General features: G+C 47.3%; 1 pseudogene; it reads left to right on the top strand.

Moving 5' to 3' along the window:
* Positions 1-4,307: 4,307 nt before the first annotated feature.
* Positions 4,308-5,130, top strand: LOC123042681 (barwin-like; annotated as a pseudogene).
* The last annotated feature ends 3,960 nt before the right edge of the window (positions 5,131-9,090 follow it).

Here is a 9,090-nt window from a genome sequence, read left to right as displayed (position 1 = left end):
CAAGATCGTACCACCTCAAGAGCACGAGAGAGAGAGAGAGAGAGAGATCAAACACATACCTACTCGTACATACCCTCAACCCCGAGGGTGAACTACTCCCTCCTCGTCATGGAGAGCGCCGGGATGATGAAGATGGCCACCGATGAGGGATCCCTCCTCCGGCAGGGTTCCGAAACAGGGTCCCAACTGGTTTTTGGTGGCTACAGAGGCTTGCGGCGGCGGAACTCCCGATCTATTATGATCCCCGATGTTTTTAGGGTATATGGACATATATAGGCGAAAGAAGTCGGTCAGGGGAGCCATGAGGGGCCCACGAGGGTGGGGGCGCGTCCAGGAGGGTAGGGCGTGCCTCCCTGCCTTGTGGCCACCTCGAAGCTTTCCTGACTTCCACTCCAAGTCTCCTGGATTGCTTCCGTTCCAAAAATAACTCTCCCAAAGGTTTCATTCTGTTTGGACTCCGTTTGATATTCCTTTACTTCAAAACACTGAAATAGGCAAGAAAACAACAATTTGGGTTGGGCCTCCGATTAATAGGTTAGTCCCGAAAATGATATAAAAGTGTTTAGTAAAGCCCATAAACATCCAAAACAGGTAATATAATAGCATGGAACAATCAAAATTTATAGATACTTTGGAGACGTATCAGGGTGCGTGCGATGATCTCTCTCTCTCTCTCTCCCAAGTTTGCCGATTCGCTAATCTCATAGCCTAACGTGTGGAGCTTGAAGGAAACGGGACATAGCAGTTTACCCAGGTTCGGGCCACCTTGCGGTGTAAAACCCTACTCCTACTTTGTGGTGGATTTGCCTCGAGGGCTGAGAAGGAACTGGTACAGTGGAGAACAACATCAGGAGGTGTGTTCTTGGGCTCAAGTGAGCTGGCGAGCTGGTGAGGGTGGAATGGATCCGATCCACCTTCTCCCTCTCTTGCCCATGGTGGCTAGGTCCTATTTATAGTGGCCTTGGTCCTCTTCCTAAATGGAGGCGGGAAGGGATCCCACAACGACCAAATTTGAAGGGAGATAACAAGTACATCTTATGCTGACTAAAGTGGTCTTCCCTGTAAAAGCCTCTGGTCATGACGCTGCGGTGGGCTCAGCGATGACCTCCGTCCTGCCGTCCTGGCAGTCTTGGTCTTGTTGCATGGGAATGAAAATCTTTGGCTGCTTCCTCGGGACTCCAGCCTGTTGCTTGCCTCCTTTGCACCAAAGAGGAAACTCATAAACTGTGCACGTTGGCACCTGCCTGGCCATGATCATCATGGCTCACGTCACCCGAACCTCACGAGATGAGCCTTGCATAGAAATATCCGCTCCTTAGGAGCCAGCCTGAGGAGGCTGGTCCCCTTGGAGGTCTTGGTGTTGTCCGCCTCGCGAGGCCTGGCCCCTCATGAGGGTCTTTAGTGGTTGACGTCAAAATTGGGCCGTACCAGGCCGCCGATGGAGCCACGCCACGGGCCACAGGCAGGCAAGTCTGGGTACCCCCTGTATCCAGAATGCTGACAACCCCGCTGCCATGGGAGGGTAGGACAAAAGATGTCATGCAAGCCCTTTCCCATAAGCACATATGACTATATATGGAATACATGCCTACTTTACATTGATGAACTGGAGCTAGTTCTGTTTCGCCCTAGGTTATAACTGTTGCATGATGAATGCCATCTGACATAATTATCCATCCCTAATCCAACACCTACGGGCTTTTCACATATTGATCTTTGCTAAGTTACTTTCGTCGTGCTGCTGTTACAATCGCTACAAAATTGCTACTGCTGCTGTTACTGCCGTTACCGTTATTTCCATACTACTTTGCTACTAAAAACTTTGCTGCAGATATTAAGTCTTACGGGTGTGGTTGAATTGACAACTCAACTGCTAATACTCACGAATATTATTTAGCTCCCTTTCTGTCGAATCAATAAATTTGGGTTGAATACTCTCCCCTCGAAAATTGTTGCGATCCCCTATACTTGTGGGTTATCAATGTTGATTTCTCGCGGTTCAATGTCGTCAAGTGTAGAACGAAGATGATGTCGATTACCCTAGGATTTGTGTCTAATTTTTTGCTTTTCTATGGATGATCATAGTTGGACAATTTTAACGTGTAGCCTTGGCCTTCTACGAAAACCAAAACGACCATCTCCGATCTCCTTCTAGCCGCTAATCTAGTGCAATTTAACGTAACGGTCGATGATGCCACACAACTATGCGACAACTATCTAGACTGGCTTTACAGAAACTATGCTTGTATAAAAGACACTTCCACTGGTTGGGAGAAAGAGCAATTGCACTTTGGATCTAAGGAAACACAACTCAAACACTTCTTACCAAATAAAAGGTGATGCACCTGCATTTGCAAGGGATATGTTGCTAGTTTTGACTAGACATATTTTTGCTCATTTGCATGGTAAACACTTCTTACAGACTAAACAACTGATGCCCCGAATGCGCCACCTACCCGCAAACATGACGACCAACGCACCTTCATCATGGCATAAACACATCTCTATGCAGAAGCCACCAACAGCGTCACTAATAGATAACAATGAGCTGGATTTGGTCGAACTAGTAATATCTGGTCCCGGCCGACGCTGCAGCCACCAAATGTCAGCAAACAGCTAGCTCGTGGGGACGAATCTCCAGAGAGCCAAAATTGGGGCACCCACCCCGAATAATTGGGATGAGCTGCGGGGCAGGAGCACCGGAGCTTGGCCGACGTTGTTGCGTCTTCCACCTGCTGGAGACACAAACAAGGGAACAATTGCACCATCGGCAGTTGTTGCACCGGGCAGGAGGGGGCATGCCTTCCCCACCGCGAGCACCTACCGCTGCCATCAACCGCGTGGGCTTAGCCCAACGACTTCCTTCGATGACAGTGATGAGAGAAGGGAGGCAAGGAACTGGCCTGGCAACTCGATCAAGGGTATGCCTGTGTCGCTTAAGACGCCATGAGGGAGACCAGTCAGTGGGTAATTAAGGGTTTAGATCTTACAATATAAAGTTGAAGATGATTTGTGGCACCCAGGGACGGGAGACGAGTGCATGTAGCCACATGATTGCATCAAGATCCGAAAAGTAGTTTATGGTTTGAGCTTAATTGTTGCATGCATGCAACTTTTTGATACAACTTTTGGCATAGGCCACATGCCCCATCCATCCCACCTCCAATGCTTTTCATTTGTACTTGTAAATTTGAATCTATTACATCTTTTGAATCAAAAGTTCAATTTATATTTCGTTTGCATATTCGTGTCCCTTGTGTCGAAAGCTTTGAAACAAGCCCCTTTTGAATACGTTTTGATAAATTCTAAAACTTAAGTGAGTTTCAACTACTAAAACTTAATAGAATGAATGATAAATTTAGCAAGTTCCAAAGACTAAAACTGAAACCCTAAGCCCTAAGCCGGAAGTCCTAAACCGTATACCCCTATCAAATGTAACTTGGTGAAACTTATGATGATTCTCTAGTTTTAATATTTGAAACTTAATAAAATTTAAAAAAAAAATATAAATGTATTTAAAATTAATTTTGTTCAAAAGGACTTGTTGCAACGAACACGAATATGCAAACGAAACTTAATTTAGACTTTTGGTTCAGAAGATACAATAGATTCAAATTTTGAGATAAAATGAAAACACATGAGAGGTGGGGTGGGTGACTCATGCAGCTCTGCCAAAAGCTGGCAAGCATGGACCCCAGTACGGCGATTAAGAGCTAATGACATAAACTATCTAGTAAACCAATCTTAAAGCAAATGGGTTGCCGCATGCCTTTCTGCCCTGGTGGATTTTTCGATGTGAAGTGTGGGTATACAAAAAATTGCAGCGGAAGCATCTATATACTATATAATTAATTGTAATCTAATTGTTGTGATTATATGTCGAGTGAAATTATGAAGATGTGAGGTCCGCTTTTGTTTTCGCGTTTTTTCTTTGGACTTGTTCTGGGCAGTTGGTGTTGTCGGTATCTCAATGAATTTGTGAGAACTCTATCTCATAACAATAAATCAAGCTATCTTATCTAAAACTTCAATTATGCGCAAAGATATATCTTCCCTCTAGCTTTCGACCACGTGTTTGCAATTGCAGCCGCATAAATTTGTAGAAAGTGACACGCTGACATGATTACATAGGCATCCATCCACACTTGTAACAATTTTGCTAAATTTTCCAGCTAGGTAGCAGGACACGTATGCCACAGCCCTTAAAAGCATATCTGCACATGTCCTTATGAGCTGTTCATGCAATTGATTCCTAGTTTGTAGAAAATTCGTGGAGGCTGCGAAGAGAAGAAAAGTCTACCATCACCGTATCATATATTAATTTCCAGCGTTCCATTCCACCTCTATATAATAAATGGTAGTGGCGAAGAGCGACTCCCATTCCAGTGTCAGCACCTGCTAGCTGCCACTCCTCACATCCTCTGGTACGATCACCCTCCTCTGCTGCGTTGACGAAGATGGCCGCACGCCTTGCGCTCGTGGCGGCGCTCCTGTGCGCCGGTGCCGCGGCCGCCGCGGCGCAGCAGGCGAGCAACGTCCGGGCGACCTACCACTACTACCGCCCAGCTCAGAACGGCTGGGATCTGGGCGCCCCCGCCGTGAGCGCCTACTGCTCCACCTGGGACGCCGGCAAGCCGTTCTCGTGGCGGTCCAAGTACGGCTGGACGGCGTTCTGCGGCCCTGCAGGCCCGCGCGGCCAGGCGTCCTGCGGGCGGTGCATCCGGGTGACCAACACGGGCACGGGGGCGCAGATCACGGCGAGGATCGTGGAACCTCGACTGGGACACGGTGTTCGTCAAGATCGACACCGACGGCATGGGGTACCAGAGGGGCCACCTCATCGTCAACTACCAGTTCGTCGACTGCCGCGACAACCGCATCAACTTCCATGGAAAGAACGAGACGCTCCCAGCCAGCACTCATGCTGTTGAGTAATTAAAAGCCGCTGTACGTAGTAGCACATGCATGATGCTCAGATGCCGCATTGTTGCGCTGTACGCACACATGTATGCATGCATGGCACGGAAGGTGAATAAGTCAAACGGGAAGTGGAATAAATTTCATGTATGGATCTTATGGCTGTAAGTTGTAACAGCGGAAAGTGGAATAAATCTCAGAAGTTGGCAGAAATCTCAGAAGGTGCGTGAAGTAGCAACTGAAACAATGCTAGTAGAGTTTGGGAGTTGTATTAGCCTCAGGTCAGTCCGGCTGACTATATTTCAAGATGGGAATGGGCCGGGTCGACCCGCTGGGTCACCGACCCGGCCCAAAAAGTCGACGCCAATGGGTCAAGTGGGTTGGCCCTAAATGATAAATGGGTCAGTGGAGCCGGCACCATGTGACCCGATGGGTCAGACGGGTCGACCCAATCTCATACAGCTAGTAGCTATTTACAAACATACTGTGTAAGTTGTTTATCAAAAATAAAAATGTACTGTGTAAGTTACTTGTTTGTGTCCAGCGCTGTGTAAACTGTTAAGTAATGTATGTTCCCGTCTAAAAAGAAAAACTAAGTATGCTTCTTGTACTGTATTTGATACGTAATCACCAGCTGTCTTGGCATACAACGGTTGTTTACCTTAGATTTGATTGTTTCCTTGCCATGCAAGGCTCCTGTACACATGTACGTGTACGTGATTCCTAGGAGCAGATCGCCCAATGTATGGCGTTTTCTGTCAGACATTATTCCTTTATTTACATAAATAGTGGATCAAAAAGAATATGAGATCTTGTTATTTTACTAAATTGTGTAAACAAGCTATAAGAGTGAATTCGCTGAATTTTGGGTCGGCCTTAACTACCCAACGGGTCAGCGAGGCCACAATTTTTTTATGAAATGGGCACACGTATTGTTGTTCACCTTCTGAGATTTCATGGCCTCACATTTTGACCTTGGAGCCACAGGGCCAGGTCCAAGGCTAGGTCCGGGTCGACCCATTCCCATCTTGAACTATATTGTTGTTGGATTGCGAGATTGGGAGCCATCTCGTTCTTTGCGTATTGGCTAACTATATTTTTGTTGGACTGCGAGAGAGATGGAGATTATTTCGGGCAAGGTCGCCATGAGCAAAGAGGCTCCCCGCCGAGTGAACCCGGGGGGAACCCCGCCTTCAGTAGCCCCCGGATCCTGCAAGGTCTCGCCAATGGTGCCGGCTCCTTTCGGTCGAGGACTCTGTTTATTATTAGAGCTGACTCAATGCCACATCAATCTAGCATGTAACACCTCATATCACTTTGCGGCCTCACGCACGGTATTCCCACGGGTGTCGTCTTACCTTTGCCCGGGACCGTTTGCGTCTTTTGGCACACGTATATGATAGTGTCGCTAGCATCCATATGATAAGGAGCCTGGGCTGACATGGCTAGTCGTGAACCCAAAGTGCCAAAAACTTACAGGGACAGGCATCCATGACCCAGCATCGAACGTGTCGGTCATCAGCGAGTGAATCAGGGCTGTAGCGCTGGGCTAGTAGGACTCGGGTAAACCGGGCAGTAGCGGGCTAACAGGACTCCGGTATCCATCGCGTGACATTTCCTCGAAGGGACAGACACAGGAACGAAGAAGGACACATGCCGGCCAACCTAAGTGTTCCGGAGCAGTAGCAAGCTACCATGGCTCAGTGGAAGCACTAGGAGACATTTCCCGGTAAGAGAGGCTACTAAGGATAAACAACTAGATAGTCAGATCCCACACATACTAAGCATTTCAATCATACACACAATATGCTCGATATGTGCAAATATAACAAGGCATCACAACATGACTCTACAACACAAGTACTTTATTTAAAGGCTCAGAGAGCCATACATATCATACACACAAGTACGGGTCACACGACCCACATTCAAGTCATACAAGCATACAAGCCAACAGCGGAAGTAACTTGTCTGAGTACAGACAACTAGTAAAATAAAAGAGGCTTGGGTAAGCCTAGTTATACTACATGGTCCTTCACAAGCTCAGGATCACCACCTGGGCCTCAGTCTACTCATCGATGTCAACGTCTACGAAGAACCCGTCAGAAGGGGTTGTAGCATCTTCTGTAAAATGTAAATTAAAGCAACATGAGTACAAAGGTACTCAGCAAGACTTACATCAGACCCTACATACATGCACATTATCAAGAAGGGTTGGTGGGGTTATTGCAGCAAGCCAGCTTTGACTCTTGGCTAAACTATCCTACGAGACTCCAACTTGAAATGGTTTTGCGTACTCGAGTCCACTACTCACCACTTCAATACACCACCGAGGATCCACCTCCGTCATCCTACGGAAGAGCCATCCTCGGCACTCACGCTTATCTTGAGGCTTTTAGTAGTATCCATTTACTTGTCTATGAACTGTATAGGCAACCAAGTAGTCCTTTACCGCGGACGCAGCTATTCGAATAGATGATGTTAACCCTGCAGGGGTGTACTTCTTCATACATGTTTCCACCACTTAGCGTCTGCACACGACATGTGCTCGGCAGACTTCAAGCGAAAGCCGACGTGGGTGTAGACCACGACCTACCTAAACACCTAAGTCTCTAGTCCAGGTTTATCGCCTATTCAGGTTCCATTCGCAGGGAGTCCGGCCGAGGTTTCCACATACGGCCCCGTACGATGTGTACAGGGTTCCGAGACACCTAACGGGTGCCCGGTATACCCGGCCACGTACCTACTGCATCACAGCCCACCCCGCGGGTCAGCGCTGTCCACGGCCTCCAGTAAGCTACAAACACCAGAAACTACTTGCAACTCATGGACAGAGGACTAGGGTGGATAAGAAGTCGAGCGGGGTCATATTTCAGGGCCCAATGCATGATAGTAGCTGAATCTTAAATCACACACACAGATCTTAGTGCTTAAGGACGGCTTCAATGAAACAACCCACCATGTACTCCTACATGGCTTCTCATCGATACCTTTACCAAATCGTGTTCAACACATTACTCTCATACCCACTCGATCATTTTACTCTAGCCCATCACCCACATGAACCAGACCTGGCACGACTCTAAGCATAGCAGGCATAGCAAGGTAGGAACAACACATACATATGGCTCAATCAACTCCTACACATGCTAGTGGGTTTCATCTAGTTACTGTGGCAATGACAGGTCATGCAGAGGAAATGGGTTCAACTACTGTAGCACACAGCAGTTTGAAACGTGTTGTCTTAATGCAGTAAAAGAGAGCAGAGGCGAGAACATGGGATTGTGTCGATATGATCAAATGGTTGGTTGCTTGCCTGATGGGTCGGTGCACTGGTATTGTTCTTTGTTAGGGTAATCGTGGTACTCCTCGGGGACAAAACCTGCATCAGAGAGCACCAATACACAAACATCACCAAACAATATGCAACAATATGATGCATGCATGAGACATGGCAAAATGAGTGTATTGGGCTAATGCAACTAAGACCAGATGGGTTTGAACTATTTTGAACCAAAGATTGAAGTTTCAAACTCATAAGTGGCCCTTTTAAGTGCTTTATCTAGTTCTGTACTAAACAGCAGGTTAAATTGCTTAAACATGCATGAAACCAGTACAAATGGATAGATTGGATTTTTCTAATCATTTTTCATATATATAACACTTTGCATTTGGAGCTACAGATTAATTTCTATGATTTTTTGAAGTTTGTGGTATTTTCTGGAATTTCCTGTGCAATAATAATTCCAGTAAATAACTTACTGCGTCAGCATTATGTTAGGATGACGTCAGTGGTCAACGAAACAGTCCAGGTCAAACCTGACTAGTGGGTCCCGCGTGTCAGTGTAATTAGTTTAACTAAATATTAGTTAATATACTAATCCTAATTAGTTAACAGGGCTGGGTCCCACCTGTCATTGACCCAGGGGGTCAAACTGGGCCCACCCGTGGTCAAATGGGGGTCAGCGGGGTCAACTCGCCGACGTTTAGCCGCCGGCAAGGCCAAACGCGGCGGCGCAGGTGCGGGTTTCACCTACAGGGCACCGTTCGAGGCGCGGTTGGGCTCTACGGTTAGCTGGGAGCGAGCCGCGGCGGGTGGTGTAGGTGGTTGGGCTCAGGGTCACTGGAAACAGCGTCGGCGACGTGTTTGGCGGCGGCCGGAGCTCGGGTGAG

This window comes from Triticum aestivum, chromosome 2B, assembly GCF_018294505.1.
Source record: "Triticum aestivum cultivar Chinese Spring chromosome 2B, IWGSC CS RefSeq v2.1, whole genome shotgun sequence".
NCBI lineage: Eukaryota > Viridiplantae > Streptophyta > Magnoliopsida > Poales > Poaceae > Triticum > Triticum aestivum.
The sequence above is the reverse complement of the archived record's forward strand: the minus strand, read 5'-3'. Positions and strand labels throughout refer to the sequence as shown.